This window comes from Cricetulus griseus, chromosome 4, assembly GCF_003668045.3.
Source record: "Cricetulus griseus strain 17A/GY chromosome 4, alternate assembly CriGri-PICRH-1.0, whole genome shotgun sequence".
NCBI lineage: Eukaryota > Metazoa > Chordata > Mammalia > Rodentia > Cricetidae > Cricetulus > Cricetulus griseus.
The window spans coordinates 176,859,326-176,879,020 of record NC_048597.1 but is presented as its reverse complement, the minus strand read 5'-3'; the positions used below and the strand labels follow the sequence as shown (position 1 = coordinate 176,879,020).

At 46.8% G+C, this 19,695-nt stretch overlaps 1 pseudogene; it reads right to left on the bottom strand.

Moving 5' to 3' along the window:
- Positions 1 to 17,232: 17,232 nt before the first annotated feature.
- LOC103159397 lies at positions 17,233 to 17,762 on the bottom strand (annotated as a pseudogene).
- Between the last annotated feature and the right edge of the window lie 1,933 nt (positions 17,763 to 19,695).

Sequence of the window (19,695 nt, the reverse complement as noted above, 5' to 3'; positions counted from 1 at the left end):
CTTGGGAGACTAAGGCAGGTAGTTGGCTGTGAGCTGGAGGCCAGCCTGGGTTATTACAGTGAGTTCCAGGACAGCCTTAGATTCAGAGCAAGACTTCATTTATTTTTTAAGTTACCTTCAATCACCAAGTCCAGTGCGGAAAGAAAGGGGAAAAAATATCTCCTTTCTGGAAGAAAAAGATCCCTTGAATTTTTGGATGTCTCAGGAGACGAACAAATCCACAGCACAGACTGACTGTCTAGCCCTGAAACCACTGTACCAGTTGGTTCAGGCTACTCCAAGCTCCAGGGCTCTGAGCGGGCCTGCAAAGACACAGCCAGCTCCGGGGCTGTCTGACAGGGCAAGGTGGCCTGAGGCACCTTGTGGAAAAGCCATTTCCCATCTGGCAGTCAACAGAGAGGCTCTCTACATCCCACCATTTCCTCCCAGTAGGCCTGACACTCAGGCTCTCCAACCGATACTCGCTGAAGCTCCTGGACAGTGCACGGTGGCTGGCCACGGTAGGAAAAGGTACAGAGACCAAGACGGGGCTATTGTGGGGACTGTGACTTCAGGTGGGCAGGGCTGAGGCCAGACTTTAGATGATAAGGAGTCAAAGAGAAGTGGCAAGCAGAAAGAGGCATCTTTTGTGGGAGATGAGGTGGTCAGCCAGCAAAAAAAAAAAAAAAAAGAACAATGAGGTGCCTAGGAATGGGGTGTAGGAGCAGAGCCAGGCAGTGAGATGCAGGGATGGGATAAGAGGGTGGGAGCTCACCGTGTCCTGAACAAGGCTCTTAGCTGGGGGATCAAGTCTTCTTCACCTCTGCAGCAGTCCAGCCGCAGGGCCTTATATAGCACAGCTGGTGGCTCGGCCCGTGGCAGTCAGCCACGGGAAGAAGCAAGGAAACCAGATCTGAGCATGAGGCTCCCTCCCTTCCCACATCCCCAGCAGCTCACAGGGGCAAGAATTTAACATCAAGATCCTTGGGGATGTGGGGGCGGCATGGGGGAGGATGCCATAGAGCAGCTATGGCCCAAGTGGGCTACAGCCTGGGCACCACAGTCTATGTGAGAGAGATAGATAGGGGTCAGGAGGAGGGCTGGACAGTGCCAAGTTCTGGGAAAGTGCCAAGGGGAATTCTCCATCTGGGCAGCATTTCATTGCTTGGGATGGTGTATGCTGGCTGAAGCTTGGTCTGCTGATCCCCCACATTCCCCAGCTGGCCAGACCATGCACAACAAGATCTTAGTACATACTCCAAAACTGTCTGGCACACAGGTCACCTCAGACTCTATGGATGAGTGTGTCTTGACTGTGCTGCGCAATGACTCGGCTTCTCTGGCCTTTGAAGGATCACTCAAGGACCCTCAGAAGGGGTAAGGGACAAAGACTCTGGGGTACAAGATATCGCCTGGTAAGAACAGTTCATCCTTATGCCTCCCCACTTACATTTGTGTACCTCCCTACACACCCACTGGGACCAGAGAGATTCAGCAAGTGAAGTGCTTTAAAACCCTTCCAGAGCCGTGTGTGTGTGTGTGTGTGTGTGTGTGTGTGTGTGTGTGTGTGTGTGTGTGTGTGTCTGGATGGATGTCTACTAGCAAGCCTTACCCACAGGTGACTAAGCAGCTGCCTGTACTTTAGGGCTTCTCCCATCTCCCTCTTCCAGCTCCAGCCTGAGGCTGCCCTGTCGTCTTAGGCCCTAGCTGTCTAACCTTAGTATCATAAGAAACAGCTAAAAGTGTAGGGAATGTAGTTTCATTGGTGGAGCACTTGCATAACCTGCATGAAGCCCTGAGTTCTAGCTGCATAAACCAGGTGATACATGCCTGTAGTCACAGAACCTGGGAGATGGAGGCAGGGCAATCAGGAATACAACATCATCTTCAGCTATACAGAGAGTTTGAAGCTAGACCCTGTCTCAAAAAACAAAAAACAAAAAACAAAAAAAAACACTCAGAAGGCTATTAAAATCTAGGCTTCTGGGAACTGGAGGCTGGAAAGATGGCTTTGTGCTTAGGAGTACTTACTGTTCTTCTAGAAGACTTATATTCAGTTCCCAGCATCCAAATCAGGCAGTTCACAACCACCTGTAATTCCAATTCCAGGTGGGTATCCAACACCCTCTGGCTTCCACGAACACCAGGCATGGACATATACTCATGCAGGCACATACACATAAACATAATCATAAAAAGAAAGAATGAATGAATCCAGGTTTCTTGCCCCATACCCAGACTTTCTGACTCAGTAGAACATATGACTTGGCTTCGTGATGGAGTGGTGGTCCTCAGACCACATTTTGAGAATAACTGGTTGAAAAGATAGAACCACAGCTGGAAGTAGAAGATGAAGAAGGAGTCTCCTGAGTCCTGTCTGAGATCACAGCCTCATCCAGGTGGCCCGGGCTTCCTGTCCCATGCCAACACTTGGAGGTGGAGGCCTGTACCTACAGCTGTCCACAAGGTCACTCCACAAAGCCTGACTGAGCTCTTCTCCATGACAGATGGCCAGCTTGGCTGGGCAGTGAGAGGGAAGCCTCAAGGAGGATGTTGTGTTATGTTGTATTAGTCACATTTCTCATTGCTGAGCCAGGAAAAGAACAAGAAAGGATGGGTTTATTTTGGCTCACAGTATAAGAATACACAGTCCATCATGGTGGAAAAGTCATGGCAGCAAGAACTTGAGGTGGTTGGTCACATCACACCCACAGCCATAAAGCAGAGAAAGGTGGAGGCTACTGCTTAGCCCACTCCCTCAGATGTGTGCCCAGAGGCTTGTCTCCTAAGTGATTTCAAACCCTGTAAAGTTGACAGCCATTATTCCCATCACACTCAGAGGAAAGCGTGTCTCATGGACCGGTTCCCACAATGCAGCAGGACAGACCCTTTTGTCAGTCCTGTGTGAGCGCACATGCTCACGCCTGCTTGTATTTCTGCCTTTCTCCATGTGTGAGCAGGTTTGGAAACTTGGTTTTTCAATCAGGACAGGGCCTGAAAGGAGGGGCAGAGGGGACGTTGAGCAGTAATGGCTCTGGAGCTGACATAGGTCACAGGTCTGTTTGGCTTTTTCTTATGGAGCCTGTTTCCAATCCAGTACTCAGCCCTTAGCCAACAGGCCCTGTAACTGTAGCTGGCCCCAGTCTCGCCCAATTCTTTAGAGACAATCCTGAAGTGGTTTCAGCTAAGGCTTGGGGTTTTTGTTTTGTTCGTTATTGTTGTTTTGTTTTTTTGAGAAAGGGTCTCATTGTAACCTCAGACTAGCCTCAAACTTGCTATGTGGCCCAGGGTGACCTTGAATTCCTGATCCTCCTGCCTCACCTCCAGAGTGCTGCAATTACAAGAGAGCCAGGCTGGGTTTATGCTGTGCTAGGAATCAAATCCAGCGTCTGGTGTGTGCTTCGCAAGCGTTCAACCAGCTGAGCCACGTCCCCAGTGCTCAGCTCAGGCTTTGGTAGCACATGTATGACATGAGTGAAGCCCAGGTGAACAGGTCTGAGGAATAGACAGACAGGTAGAGAGAGACTGAGCTACAATCACTAAAATAAAGGGCAGGAGAAAAAATAAGAACCCGGGGTTCAGAATTCTAGTCCTGGTCCTGGAACTCACTCTGATTTGTGGCCTTGGACTAGCAATATTCAGTCTAATCCTGGGCCTCAGTGTCTCCAACCTTGCAATAGGAGTCTTGCGTTGAGTGAGCGCAACCCCTAACCCCCACACACAAACCACACACCACACTACTCCGGGCAGCTGTAGGTCTGTGGACACGTGGAAAGGAAACACAGCAGCCAGGAGAGAACAGGAGAGATGGCCATTCTGAGATCAAAGAGTGCAGTGGGGCATACTTGCTGGAAAAGCAGTATGATGACTACTGAAGTTGGTATGATAGGCAGGATCTCACCAACAAGGTAGGATCAATGGGAGAGGAAGGCATAGACTCCCTGGGTTTTAACTCCAGCCCTGCTGTTTGGGTGCCCCCAGCTCCTGCTGTGCTCCTCTCCCAGGTTCCCATCAATCTTTTCTCAAGTGCAATTGAACTGTGAGCTATATACAACTAGACTTGGGGACTCTGAGCCTTCCCAAGCCTCTGCTCTGAGGAAGAGGCTGCTGCTCCCTCAGCCAGGACCCCAGCACAGACAGGGTTTGGGAGGCAGCCATAGGACTGTTCTATGCAAGGCCTGGCCTGGATAGGTCAGCCATCTGGGATTTCTGCAGGCCAAGCTTGTCTGCAAGCAGCTCCAATCCCCTGCCTGGAACACACTGGAAATTCATTCATCACCCCCGCTCCTGCCCAGGCAGCAGAAGAGTTTGGGGCCCAGCTTAGCTGGCCTTCTGGGGCCAAAACCTATCGTCAAGGATCTCCACTCTGTTGTTGGGAAAGAAGCTTGGCAGGGAAGGTGGGATGAGCTGATCCTGATGACTCCAAAGGAAGGTGTTGTCTGTCTCTAACTCTCTATGACACCCCAGCCCCCATGGTTGCCCTCCTGTGGTCTGGACCCAGGCAGGCCTAAATGTAAGCCAAGGCTGGCCTCCAACTCACTGTATGACCAAAAGTGACCTTGAACCCTTGTGCCTCCTGCCATCACCTCCCAAATGCTAGTAGTATAGATGTGTACCACCATGCCCCATTTTATGCAGTGCTATGGCTCAAACCCAGACCTCCATACATACAATGCAAGCATTCTGTCAACTGAAGCATCCACAGCCCTTACTTTATTTTTTGAGATGGGGGTCTCACACTGTAACTCAGGCTGGCTTTGAACTTGTATCTTCTTGACCCTGGCTCCAAAGTGTTGCGATTACAGGCATGTACCATTATGCTTGTAAAATTAAATCCAGGTACACAGACAATGTCTTCAGAACTGTTCTTTCTCTGTGTCTTAACTGCTTCCTTTGTGATGGCTTTATGTTTAAGGAGGTTGTATCAGTCTGCATTTTCCAAAAATGGCTTCCATTACATCACTCATTATTTTTCTTTCTTTTTTTTCCATGACAGGGTTTCTCTGTGTGGCTCTGGATGTCCTGGAACTCACTTTGTAGACCAGGCTGGCCTTGAACTCAGAGATCCACCTGCCTCTGCCTTGCAGGTGCTCAGATTAAAGGCATGCGCCACCATGCCCGGCCATATGGCCCATTCGTTTTGTTTGTTTGTTTGAGACAGGGTTTCTCTGTGGCTTTGGAGGCTGTCCTGGAACTAGCTCTTGTAGACCAGGCTGGTCTCGAACTCACAGAGATCTGCCTGCCTCTGCCTCCCGAGTGATGGGACTAAAGACGTGTGCCACCATTCTTGTACTAAGAGATTACACTACTCCACATCAAGATGTAGAATTGAATTTCTCTCGCCTTGAATCTCAGGTGGCCTGATGCCTTCAATGCCATACAGCTGCCACTCTTGGACCATTCACTGTAGTCCAGTGGTTCTCACCTTCCTAATGCTGCGACCCTTTAATACAGTTCCTCATGTTGTCATAAAATTATTGTCATTGCTACTTTATAACTGTAATTTTGCTACTGTTATGAATCATCATATAAATATCTGCTTTCTCGTGGTCTTAGGCAACCCCTCTGAAGAGAGGTTATGACCCACAGGTTGAGAGCCACTGCTCTGGAGAGAGCTAGCTGCTGTAAGAAGTCAAATCTAATTACCACGATACGACTGTACTAGAAAAGCCTTGTGCAGCAGCTCTTGTCAACAGCCCCCACTGATCCCAGCTTCCAGCTGTCACCACCTAGGCTGCAGACATGTGAGTGATATCGTCTTGGATCCTCTATACCCATTCACCCATCAGTAGAGGTGTCATTAAGTGGTCTTCGTTAATGCCTCAAAGAACACAATTGGAACTAGTCCCAGTACCCATATAGAGTGGCTCTGCTGACGCCTGCACTCACATGCACAAAGCCACTCACAGACATATACACACATACAAATAGTTCCAAAAAACTGGATTTTAGGGAGCTGGAGAGATGGCTCAGCAGTTAAAAGCACTGACTGTTCTTCCAGAGGGCCCAGGTTCAATTCCCAGCAGCTAGATGGCAGCTAACAACTAACTGTCTATAACTCCAAGATCTGACACCTTCACACAGACATACAAACAGGCAAAATAAAATGCACATAAAATAAAAATAAATGTTTTTTTAAAATGCTAGGCCTTTGCAATTTTAAAAAATGAATAAAAAAAAAATTTAAGGGCCTAGTGAGATGACTCAGCAGTTCCGAGCACTTGCTGTTCTTCCAGAGGTGCTAGGTTTGGTTCACAGCTCACCCGCTGTCTATAACTCCAGTCTCAGGGATCTGATACCCTCTTCTGTCCTCTGAGGGCACCAAGCATGCAGGTGACACACAGACATACGTATATGCAGGCGAAACACTCATATACATAAAATAAGTTAAAAAGTTTTAAAACTGCAGGAGTTTCTACAGTTGGGGCTGGGGAGATGGCTAGGTGGCTATGAGTGCTTGCTGATCTTGCAGAAGACTGGATTTCAGTTCCCAGAACCCCATCAGATGGTTCACAACTGCCTGTAACTCCAGTACCAGGGCATCCAGTGCCCTCTTCTGGCCTCTGTGGACACCCACACACAAGTAGCATACAAACATATAGACATACACATATTAAATATTTTTTAAAACCCGAATTGTTTATAAAAACTAAAGAGTATTCAAAATGGAGGGAGAAAGAGCACAACTGTCCAGTGAAGTCCTATATGAAATCTTGAGCTACCGAGTCTGTGGGGCATAATAAAAAGGTTGTCATTTAAAGCAGTGAAAGTTGGGGGCTGGAGAGATGGCTCAGCAGTTAAGAGCACTGACTGCTCTTCCAGAGGTCCTGAGTTCAATTTCCAGTGACCACATAGTGGCTCACAGCCATCTGTAATGAGATCTGGTGCCCTCTTCTGGCCTGCAGGCATAAATGCAGGCAGAACACTATATATAAACAAACAAAAAAAAAGCAGTGAAGTTTGGGCTATTTTTTCCACAGTGACAGTACCTGGAACAGAGGGTGACTCCATGCCATCCCTCCCAAATAATTTCATGATCCTTTCTTGCATATCTCAGATCTCTCAAGCAATTGTTCCATTTAAATGTCCTAGATAAGAGAGCTGGGGAGATGGCTTCGAGTTAAGAACGCTGGCTGCTTTTGCAGAGGATATGTGTTGGGTTCCTAGAACATTGTCTCTTAGGCTCCTGTACTTCTGCAGTTTGTTTGCTTCCCATGGGGAGACTCAGTAAATCTTTCCCCAAACACACAGAGACACTTCCAAGAATACGGACTCAGACTCCAGATTTGTGAGATTCCCTCAATGTCTTTGGAACACACCCATTCCTCTGAGAGCCCTTCCCCACAGCCCTAAGGTAAGCCAGCGTTTCCTCTTCTGCCCGACAGTCCCTGAGCACTCCTCCAGAAGAACTGTAATCACATTCTACTGACCTGTTTTTCTTGCCCACCCTCTGTGGTGAGAGAGGCCCTACAGGAGAAAGCCTCCTGGCCAATCTTCCCATTTTTTGTCATTTTAACACTCATAACCCCAGAATATGTGTGGACTGGACCTGGCCTCTCACACTGGCACTGAGATAGCCTAGCCCTTGGACCATGGCTATGTTCTCGGTCCTCCCCAGAGTACCGAGTAAAACAAACTTAACAGAATCTCAGGCTTCCCTCAAGTCATCATGCCAGGGCCTTCCTCTGGCCCAGGAGAGACTTGTGCTAGTCCTGTGATAGAGATGGCCTGGGATGCAGGGTGTGGGTGACCGGGAGTTGACGTCCTGCAGACTCCTGGGTACTCAATAACAAGGATGTTCCCTCCTCTTCTCTGTACTTTCTGGCCCTGGCATGAATCTTGTTTGGCGCCATTGGACTTTTAATATTTTCCATTCATGACTGTGAGACAACATTTCACCTCAAAAATGCTTCCTCCCCCTCATCAAAGGGTGTGCCTTTCCAAAGAGGAACCCAGGAGTGAACTAGTAGAGGTGACCTATCCACACTCTAGGCCTTGGAGTAGTCATAGCCTAGCTCTAGAAAAAGAATGTGACAGGAATGTCTACCCAGCCAATGGACTGAGTCCCCAGGCTGACTGGGGTTTCACGGTCCCACAAGAAACATAGGTTCTGTGACTCTGTTCTATCTGAGGCCCCAGCCCCACCCATCCCATCTACTCCCAAGCTTTGGCCAAGGGGTTCTGCTTCTGAGAGTTGCATCTGTCTCCTGGGGAGAACCACAGTGCTTATCTTGCCTGGCACTTGTGAGGCCCTCCGACTACATGTTTGTGTCACCAGGGAACCTTGAAAAGCACCCAGAGGACTGGGACGGCAGCACAGACTGGAAAATGCTTTTCACTGACCACAAGAACCTGACTTTGATTCCCAACACCCACACAAAAAAGCTAAGTGTAATAGCATAAGCTTATCTTCCTAGCCCTGGGAAACAGACATGCAGATCCCGGGAACTCACTAATTGGTCTCACTGACAAATAATAGATAGGTCCCAGAGACCTATGTTAGTATGTTAGATGGTTCCTGAGGAACAATACCCAGGGTTGACCTCTGGTCACCACATGCATGCTCACACACATATGTGCACATGAACACACACACACACACACACACACACACACACACACACACACACACACCACTTAGTCCTTAGTTCTTAGTACTTAGTCCTTGGCCAGAAATGCCCTTTCCAAGGTAACTCTTCTGCTTTGGTGATCAAGGATACCATACTACCTATTTCCTCCAGTTCATGCTGATACTATCAGGAGGGAAAGGCACACTGAGAGAGTGGGGGGTCCCTATGGGTAAGTCCAGAATCCCCAAGTCAGCCTTGCCCACAGCAGACACCTGGGAGCCACAAGCTCTGTCCCAGACCAGGGCCCAGGGTATCTCCTTCACCCAGGTCCCCTCCGGACAGCACCCAGCTATCTGTGCAGATGGCCAATGGCCTCTACTCCCAAAGGACAGACTGTCAGCCATGAGAGTATGATGTGAGATCAAGGCCACCATCATCTTCCTCATTGCCCTAGGAGCTAATAGGTGCACTCACTGGAGAATTAAGTGTGGAGAAAGCTTGTTGCCTGTGCTGTTCAAGTAAGTGTGATCTGGGCCAGTGGAGAAAGCTGACATCTGCTTTTTTCCTCTTGGGGAGGGAGGATCTACAGGGGCTTCCACAGCCCACAACCCAGAGGAAGGAACGGAGCAAGAGAGCCAGGTTCTGCCTATTAGAAGCCCAGCCTCTGCCTGGCCCCAGCAGAGATCAGACCTTCGATCTTTCAGCCCACTCTCTTTACTGACGGTGAACAAGCATAGGACTAGAGACCCCACAAGAGATTTGAGCCACAGGACTGCTTTCTTCAGAGGAGCTGCTTAAGGAGCAGGGAGCTTACGGGAGAAGCTGCTCTGAAGGTTGCTTGCAACTCTCCATCCCAAGCTTTTGGGCAATGATGGATGTTAGTTCCCACGTCGGGCTCCCAACCCACAGAATGACGGCTTGGGCTCAGCTCAGGCTAGACCCTGAAGGGGTAAAATGAAGGATTGCTAGTGGATAAACCACAAACTGCTTCTGGGAATCCAGAAGAACCCTACTTCCCTATCCCATCCCCTTATTATCACATACCTTTAACCCAAATCAAAGTCTCTGGGCTAGCCCCCAGGCTCTTCTGGCCACAAACATCCCCTATCTTATCTCTGGGCTGTTCCAGTTCACAGACTTCCTCCCCCAAATGCCTCTGGCAAGGCTTTCCCCACCTTTTGCTATTCTTATATGTGCCTCCAGGTTTATTTTCCTACCTAGGGCGCACCAGATGGACAGCCAGTTAGCAAGTGTGAGCACCAGAAAAGCTGTGAGCTTTAGAACTAGAAGTTTCCAGAGATTGGAGAGAGCTTGGTTGGTAAAGTGCTGTCTCACAGGCCTGGGAACCTGAGTTTGACCTCCAGACCCCACATAAAAAGCCAGGCATGTCAGGGCATGCTTGTAATCCCAGAGAGGGTCAGATGGGAGGTGGAGATAGGCAGATGCCAGAAGCTGCTGGCCAGTTAGCCTAGCCTACTTTGTGACATTCCAAACAATGAGAGACCTTGTCTCAAATTAAAAGTGGAAGATATTTAAACCAGGTGTGGTGGCGCGTGCCTTTAATTGCAGGACTTGGGGGCAGAAGCAGGTGGATCTCTAGGAGTTCAAGGCCAGCCTGATCTTCAAAGAGAAACCCAGTCTCAAAACAAACAAACAAACAAACAAACAAACAAAAAAACTGCTGGGCTTCGGTGGCGCATGCCTTTAATCCCAGCACTCAGGAGGCAGAGGCAGGTGGATCTCTGTGAGTTCGAGACCAGCCTGGTCTACAAAAGCTAGTTCCAGGACAGCCTCCAAAGCCACAGAGAAACCCGTCTCGAAAAACAAAAAAACAAAACAAAACAAAAACTAAAGGGGGAGGAGGAAGAGGATGGAGCAGTGTTGGTGGCAGCCCTGAAGAAATGACAGCTGAAGTTGTCCTCTGAACTCAAAGGCACGGGCACACACATGCTCCAATGCACCTACTCATGTACATTCACCCACATGAAAACCTACATATTTTCACACGAGCAAAACAAACAAAAGATTCCTTCCCTTCTGCTCGGCCTCTCTCCTCCCTTCCTTCTTTCCTTTACTGAGAGGAGCCCTGGACATGCTAGGCAAGTGCTCAACCCCCAAGCTACATGCCTAGCCCTCAGCCTTTGATTTCAGAAACACACCTGATCAGGGTGACCTCAAATTCACAATCCTACCTTGGCTTCCCAGGTGCTGGGATTATAAGGGTAACTATTTCCAACACTTACTTGTTTTTCTTAACTTAATTTTTCGCCTTGGTGAGTTTGCATAATATGTCTTCTTTAAATGATTTTTTTTGTTGAGAGACTACTTTTTTGTTATTTTATTTTTGGTTTTTCGAGACAGGGTTTCTCTGTGTAGCTTTGGAGCCTGTCCTGGAACTCACTCTGTAGACTAGGCTGGCCTGGAACTCACTGAGATCCACCTGCCTCTGCCTCCTGAGTGCTGGGATTAAACACGTGAGTTACCATCGCCCAGTTTAAAAATGAACTTTAATATGTTTGAGTGAATGTGAATGGCATATGCCACAGTATGTCTGTGGAAATCAGAGGACAACCTCAGAAGTCACTCCCACTCTTCTATCTTGTTTTAAGATAGGGTCTCAGGACCTGGCGGTAGTGAAGCACACCTTCAATTCCAGGATTTAGGAGGCAAAGGCAGGCAGATCTCAGTGAATTCCAGGCCAGCCTGGTCTACAGAGTGAATTCCAGGATAGCCAAAGATACATAGTGAGACCTTGTCTTGAACCCCCCTACACACATACACACACACACACACACAAAAAAAAAAAAAAAAAAAAAAAAAAAAAAAAAAAAAGATAGGGACTCAGGACTGGAGAAATGCTTATTGGTTAAGAGCACTGGCTGCTCTTCCAGAGGACCTGGGTTCAATTCCCAGCAACCACATGGTAACTCTGGTTCTAGGTAATCTGGTGCCCTCTTCTGGTCTCTACGGACATCAGGCATACATGTACTATACACACATAGAGGCAAAACACTCATACTCATAAAATAAAAGTAAACAAGATTTTTTTATTTATTTCTTTTATGGTCTCTGTTTTCCACTGTGTATGCCGAGCTAGCTGACCTGGGAGTTTCCAGGGAGTTTCTTGCTTCTGCCTCTAATCTCTAAGTTTCTAACACGTACATTTAGGCAGGACATGTTTAAACCAGAGCACTTCTATTTTTTGGAGAGCCTTACTAGCATACTACCAGGTCTCACAAATTATTCCATCCCCATAAGACCATCCCCCAAAGCTGGGCGGTAGTGGTGCATACATTTAATCCCAGCACTCGGAAAGTAGAAGCAGGGAGATCTCAGCATGCTTTTAGAAGGCTGCTTAAAGCCTGCTTAAAGAAGACATATTATGCAAACTCACCAAGGTGAAAATCTATAGACCTCAGGTCTATAGAGCAAGCTCCAGGACAGCCAAAGCTGTGCAGAGAAACTCTGTCTGGGGTGGGGGTGAGGGGTGGGGGTGAGGGGATCTTGTAATTTTTAACCATAGTAAAACTTAAAATTACAAAAATGTCCTTAAGGCAAAAACTAGTTTCATAGCTCAGACTGGGATTATAAATACTTTTGGCTTGAATATTTCTTGCCTTCTTGCCCAGTTCATAGGCCTATTTTTTTTTACAGTTTTTTTTTTCTTTTCTTTTATCCAGAATTATTTCCAGAAAGGAAGTGGACTCTATTTCGTGACCTAAAAATTGAGATAATTGGACTAGAAAATAGTTGTTAATGTGTGCAGACCACAGATTCTTTTAAGGAGCTGATAAAAGACAGAGCCCTTGCAGAAGAGCACAGTGAAATGCACACAGTCACTGCTGTCCTCCCAAAACTATTCTCGGCCCAGGATTAAAAGTACACAGTAGGGACACTTTTTTCTTTTCTTTTCTTTTTTTCTTTTCTCTCTTTCTCTCTTTCTCTTTCTTTCTCTCTCTCTTTCTTTCTTTCTTTCTTTCTTTCTTTCTTTCTTTCTTTCTTTCTTTCTTTCTTTCTTTTTTAAGACAGGACCTTGTCTGTTTTTGAATTTGCTATACAGCTGATGATGACCTCAAACTCCTGATCTTCCAGCTTCTACCTCCTATAGGCTGGGATCACAGGGCACCACCATGCCTGGTGTCTACAATTCTAGGGACCAATCCCAGGGCTTTGAACTCAGGGCTTCATGTGGGAGCTTATAACTTTACTATCAGAGCCTTAAGCTTCAGAGGTAACTTTTTTCGTTTTGTTTTTTTGAAACAGGGTTTCTCTGTGTAGTCCTGGCTATCCTGGAACTCTCTCTGTAAACCAGGCTGCCCTCAAACTCAGAGATCCATGTGCTAGCATTAAAGGCCTGTGCCACCACCACTTGGTTTCAGAGTTAATTTTATGCCACCATGACTCCTGTTTTGAGCAGGGTCCTTCCTGAATTTCCCAAATCTCATTTCTCTTGGGGAAGGAGAAACAGAACCATCAGCTAAAACTACAAAGAGGTCAAACACAGTTAACCAGACCTCTCCACTTCTGTTCATTACAAGTATTCACTCGAGGGAGGTCCCAGTATACTTGGGTGACTAAGGCAAGAAGATCATGAGTTCAAGATCAACCAAGGTTAACTAGACCCTGCCTCAAACAAAACAAGAGTATTTGTTAAACTCTATTCCCATTGTCTACTGCTGCCGAACATGCCATCCCTAAATTTAGCGACTTAGATTATAGCTGTTTGACTCTCATGGTTGCAGGAGAAAACTGGGCACAACTAGGCAGCCCCCATTTAGTCTCATAGGTTGTCATAATTTATATGTGGTCTGATCATTACCATGTGCTAGAAGCTTAGTGCCCAGTGTGAAAATGTTTATAATAAAACTTAGAAAGTGGGGCCTAATCAGAGGGAATTGGATCATTGGGAGCATTGTCCTTGGCAGGGTTAATGTAGTTCTTGGAGAATTTGAAAGTCTTAGACTTTTAGGCTCAAAAACTGTGAGCTTAATAATCATCTTGTTTTTATAAAATTTCCAGATTCCATTGTTTTGTTTTAGCAGTAGGAAATGGTCTAAGACCTAAAAGCATATTAAAGGCTTCTGAAGTTCATGCCTAGAAGTTGGTGCTGACTACAGACCAAGTTCTCAGTGGAGTTTCCTCAAGAACTTCTGTGTGTCTGTTACCCAGGCATCCTCATAGCATGGCAACTACCCTTTGATTTTTGTCTTTGGAGGGAAAGGTGAGTGGTTAGCTCTTTTGTTTGTTTGTTTTTGTGAGTCTTGCAATGTAGCCCAGGCTGGCCTTGAATTCATGGCAATTCTCCTTCCTCAGCCTCCTTAGTGCTGGGATAAAAGAGCAAGTGCCACCAGACCCTGCTGCAACTGTCTTTTGAAAGGAAACATCCAAAAAGGAAGCCACCTGAAAGCAAGCTTCCTCCTTGGCCTGCCTCAGATGTTACACAGCACTGCTTTTGCCACATTTGGTTAATTAGATGCAAATGATCAGATCATCTCAGACAGACAGATATGCACTCCAGGCCAAACTCAAAGACCTGAGATGAAGTTTTCTCTACCGTAGCCTCCTACATAGCTGGATTACTAGGCTGTACCAGGAGTTCAGGGCTGTCCTAGGCAGTAAAGCAAAACCATGCTTCTTTGAATTTCATTTTATTGTATTTATTATTATGTGTATGTGTGCATGGTGTGTGGGTAGACCTACATACCATGGCACATGTGTGGAAGTCACATGACAACTTTACGGAGTGGGTTCTCTCATTCCACTATTGTCTGGCTTCTTCTAGAAATCAAACCCAGGCCACCACCAAGCTTGTACAAGTACTGAGCCATCTCTCAGGCCCTTCAATATTTGAAAAGTAATATAAATATATCTTTTATAGTATTTGGAAGATGAGGCAGGAAGCCACATCTGTATAGCCTCAAATAGAATTGAGGGACAAATTCTACAGAAGAGAAGTCTGAGTTGAGATCTGAGGTGTCAATTGACACTAACTTGGTGAAAAGAGTCAAAGAGCCTTCTAGCATGAGGCAATACCAGGCCAAACACCAGGGCAGGGTGGACACTGGCCTGAGAGGCAGTTTTGTGTCTGGAGACAGTAAATAAAAGACAAGGCACAGGGTGGATGGGGGCTGTGGCGCTGGGCTTTGTAGATCAGGGGAAGCTGCTAGTGGGTCACTCGCCGAAGAGTGATGGGAATAGAATTGCAGCTTCCAGATCACTTTGGCTGCTGTGTGAATGGCCTGCTGCCAGATACTGAGTCAGGACTGACTGGGACAAACAGGAGACTCCTGTCTGTGTAACCTCCCGGCCCCATGAGGCTCTCCCACACATACTCAGGCCAGCTGCAGCCTTAGCCCTATAGGTCTGTCTGGTCTGGGACGCCAGGATCTATTTTCTTTTTTAGACAGATCCTCATATAATATAGGCTGGCCTCAAACTCTTTTTTTGTTTGTTTGTTTGTTTTTGTTTTTTGAGACAGGGTTTCTCTGTGTAGCTTTGGAGCCTGTAGCGCTGGAGACCAGGCTGGCCTCAAACTCACAGAGATCCGCCTGCCTCTGCCTCCCGAGTGCTGGGATTAAAGGCGTGCGCCACCAACGCCCAGCGGCCCCAAACTCTTGATGTAGCTAAGGATGTCCCTGGACTTCTGATCCTCATGTCCACTTCCTAAATGCCAGGATTACACGTGTACACCTCCATGCCCTAGAGTGCTTGGGGATCAAACCCAAGACCTCATGCACATTAGGCAAATACTGAACTAATTGAGCTATATCCTTAGACCTACCTCCTGGTTTTGAAGCAGCTCTTTTTAGAAATATTTCACATTGTACAATTTGTTAAATGTTGACATATATGTATGTACACACACACACACACACACACACACACACACACACACACACATTGGGTTATCAATAAAACAAAGAAATGACACATCAAGAAGTAAACAAATAGCCAGGTAGTGATGGCACACACCTTTAATTCCAGCACTAGGGAGGCAGAGGCAGGTGGATCTCTGCGAGTTTGAGGCCAGCCTGGTCTACAGAGTGAGTTCCAGGACAGGGTCCAAAGCTACAGAGAGAAACCCTGTCTCAAAAAAACAACAAAAGAAAGAAAGAGAGGAAGGAAGGAAGGAAGGAAGGAAGGAAGGAAGGAAGGAAGGAAGGGAGGAAGGGAGGAAGGGAGGAAGGAGGAAGGAAGGAAGGAAGGAAGGAAGGAAGGAAGGAAGGAAGAAAAAAGAGAGATTTCCTTGTTGCAACAGAAGTAGGAGAATCTCTGTGAGTTTGAGACCAGCCTGGTCTACAGATCGAGTTCCAGGACAGGCTCCAAAGCTACAGAGAAACCCTGTCTTGAAAAAAACAAGGAAGAAAGAAAGAAAGAAAGAAAGAAAGAAAGAAAGAAAGAAAGAAAGAAGGAAAGAAAGCTGAGTATAGTGGCACATATCTGTGTGTAATCTTAGCACTCAGAAGGCAGAGGCAGGAGGATTACTGGTTGTTCAAGGCCAGCCTGATCTACCTAAGTTTCAGGACTCAAGATATTAAATTAAATAAAAAAATAAAGTTGCAAGTAATTGAGGAATACACTTGATGTTGACCTCTGAACATACGCAAAAGAAGCAAACAGCCCCTTAGAGTGTCCACATGTTCACATGTGCACGTGTGTGTTAATGCGAGTGTAACCCTGTCTTTATTGGTGTGACTTACAGGAGATCTCAGGCTCCTTTGAAATCCAGCTATCCCCCAACTCACTTCCTACTCAATGAGCCACTTTATGTCACTACATATTACAGTGTATGTATTTATTTTTATATGTATTCATTTTATAAGGCTTAATGGTTGAGAGACTCATCTATGTTATTCAGTCTGTTATGGCTGGTCCCTTTTCTTCCTTCTTTTCTTCCTTTCTTTTTTTGGGGGGGTGGGGTGGGGTTCCAGACAGTGTCCACAGTTTCTCTGTGGCTTTGGAGGCTGTTGTCCTGGAACTAGCTGTTGTAGACCAGGCTGGTCTCGAACTCACAGAGATCCTCTGCCACTGCCTCCCAAGTGCTGGGATTAAAGTGGGCGCCACCACTGCCCGGCTGGCTGGTCCCTTTTCATGTTGAGGAATGTATCTCGATTTCTCTACGAATTCTTCCGATGATGATGCTCGTTTAGGTTGCTGGAAACACTCGTGTACCTACAAGTCTTTGCGTAGACTTCTGCGACCATTTGGGTAGATACTTAAGTAGGTGTATGTTTAACATTCTGGATGATTGTCAGGCTGTTTTCCAACGTGTTTAGACTACTTGAATTCCCACTACCAGTGTCATAACCGAGTTGTTCCAGGATCTGGGTAGCATTGGACGTGCGTGGCCCTACTTTTTTTTTTTTTTTTAACTAAACCAGCTGACCATTTTCTTTTCTTTTCTTTTTTGTTTTGTTTTGTTTTTTTGAGACAGGGTTTCTCTGTATAGCTTTGGAGCCTATCCTGGCACTGGCTTTGGAGACCAGACTGGCCTGGAACTCACAGAGATCCGCCTGCCTCTGCCTCCCGAGTGCTGGGATCAAAGGCGTGCGCCACCAACGCCCGGCTGACCATTTTATTTTCACATTTCACAATAGAAGTGAAAAGTGCACTTCTTTTATCCCACTTCTCCCCTCCAAAACTATTCTCTGTTAGGAAGGGGTAAGTCTTCCTTGTCATACAGCTAGGAGACACTCAGGTGCAGCACGGTAATCTCCTGGTGAAACAGAACAAGAAATACAAAACTGGTAAAGGGATTTTCTGCTCTTATCTGTCTGGGCATGCCAGGCTGAGTAGGCACCATCATAGAGCGAGGGGGAGATCTCATCACTGGAGGCCCAGGCATTGTGGGCATATGGCCACCCATGTGTATCCTCATTCCAGGAGCAGGTCCCATAGGATTACCCCAGGAGGAGGGGGGCCCACCGTTGGCATCACGGGAGAGTCTCCCATGTGGGGTTCAGGCATCATGCCAGGGCAAGGAGGACCCAGGAGACTTGGGGGAGGAGCAGAGAATGGAGCTGGAGGTGTCTTTCCTTGCTGAAACGCAGCCATTGTTTTGTCAAATCAGGCTCTTGGCCTACTTGTCCATCCCTTTCTGGTAATAGTCTTTCACATTCTCTTTGTGTTCCAGCCACTGCAGTGTGTCTTCCTCACAGATGGAGTAACATGGGTAAGATATATATCACAGTAGTCACAACAAAACTGAGGCATGTTGCTCTGCTGGCCCAAAGAAGGTTGGCTACCCGTCTTTGTGGGGTTGTGTGACCCCACTTTTTAACTGTAGCTGTTCTAGTGTCTGTTCAGCAGTACTCATTAAGGTTTAATGTACACTCTCCTACTAAGCAAGGAGCATCTTTTTATTGTGTGTGTGTATGTGTGTGCACGTGTGTGTGTGTGTGTGTGTGTGTGTGTGTGTGTGTGTGTGATGAGTGTGTAAGCAAGCGGTCAATATCAGTTGTCATTTTTTAGGAGCTGTGATCTCCTATAGCCCAGGCTTGCCTTGCATTCGCTGTGCAGCTAAGGAGAGTTACTGTTGAACACCTAATCTCCTGCCTCTACTCCATGTACCACCACACCCAGCTGCTTTTTAAAGCCTATATTCTGGGGCTGGCAAGATGGCTCGACTAATAAAAGCGCTTGCTGCACAAGCCTGATGATCTGAGTTCAATCCCAAGAACCCACATAAGGGCAGAAAGAGAATTAGTTCCATGGAATTATCCTCTTAACATATAATTATAAATTAAATTATAAAATTAAAAATTAAAACAAAATCCCATGTATTTCAGATTGAAGTTTTTGTTGGTTATGTTTTGTAATTCTCTTATTTATATTTGTCTTTTATTTTATTTTTGGGAACTGGTATTCACATTGGAAAACACTATGTCGCTGGGTGTTGGTGGTGCATGTCTTTAATCCCAGCATTTGGGAGGCAGAGGTAGGTGGATCTCTGTGAGTTTGAGGCCAGCCTGGTCTACAGAGTGAGTTCCAGAACAGCCTCCAAAGTCACAGAGAAACCCTATCTCGGAAAAAAAAAAAAAAAAAGGAAATCACTATATAGCCCAGGCTGGCCTGGAATTCTCAGCAACCCTCCTGCCTCAGTCTCTCAAGTTCCGTGTCTGGCTGACCTGTGGTTTTCTTTTTCTAGAATATTTTTTATATCTGGTATCAGAGTGATGCTGGGTTTGTGGGGAAACATTCCTTCTTTGCCAATTTTTAGGGTAAATTTGGCATTATTTCTTCCTCAAATTTTTGATATGTATCCCATTATCTCTGTGTTCTTGGATGTGACACACTTTTGCTAGAGTCTCCAAGATCTTCTCCTCACACCTAAGGCCTGCCTCTGGCTTATGAAGCCTTCTGGCCAGCTCCATCCCTCCTCTGCAGCTCACCGCTACCACTCCCCCCTACTCTCGTGCCCCAGTCCTGGGTCTTCTCATTGTTCTAAGGGCAGGCGGCCCCATGCCTTGGTGTTGCTTTTCTCTCTACTTGTCATCTCTTCAAATTGCTCCTGTATGGTCCTTTCTTATTCTCCATCCCACATTGTAATCAGGGTAGGGTCTGTAGAGAACTGTCTTCCATGGAATCCCATCTTCTCCCTTCATGATAGAAAATGTGTGGATCACACTCATGATCATTGATTCTTTGTCAACGCCCTAAAGCAGGAATCTTGTCTGCCATATTTGTGCCTGTATCTCCTGCATTCAGCAAAGATTTGGCACAAATTAAGTGTGGGAAGAAGTGAGGATCTGTTGATTAAGTAGATGAACAGCAGACTGGTCTGGTGGTCAGACAAGCCGTACATCAGAGTTGTTGTCAAGCCTGTCAGCCAGCCTGAGGTCTTGGTTCAGCTTGGACCAGGTCAGGCAGCCCTTGAGTTGGGTGGGTTGCTCTTCGGAGAGTGTCTGTTGACTGATGAGCCCACAGTGGAGTCCTGGGGTGACAACAAAGCAAAAGACCCAGGCCTTCTTCCAAGAAGTTTCTGGCCCACTCTCTATTCAGTTTCACTGCTCATGGCTCTCCAGCCAGGAAGTGAAGTCTTGTGGTGCCGGGGAGTGGGGAGTCTGGTGAACCTGTCCCCACCCCTGGCAGCTGCCATGCAGAGACTGCTGTAGGGCTTCTGGACCCCATAAAAGCTTCACCTGGG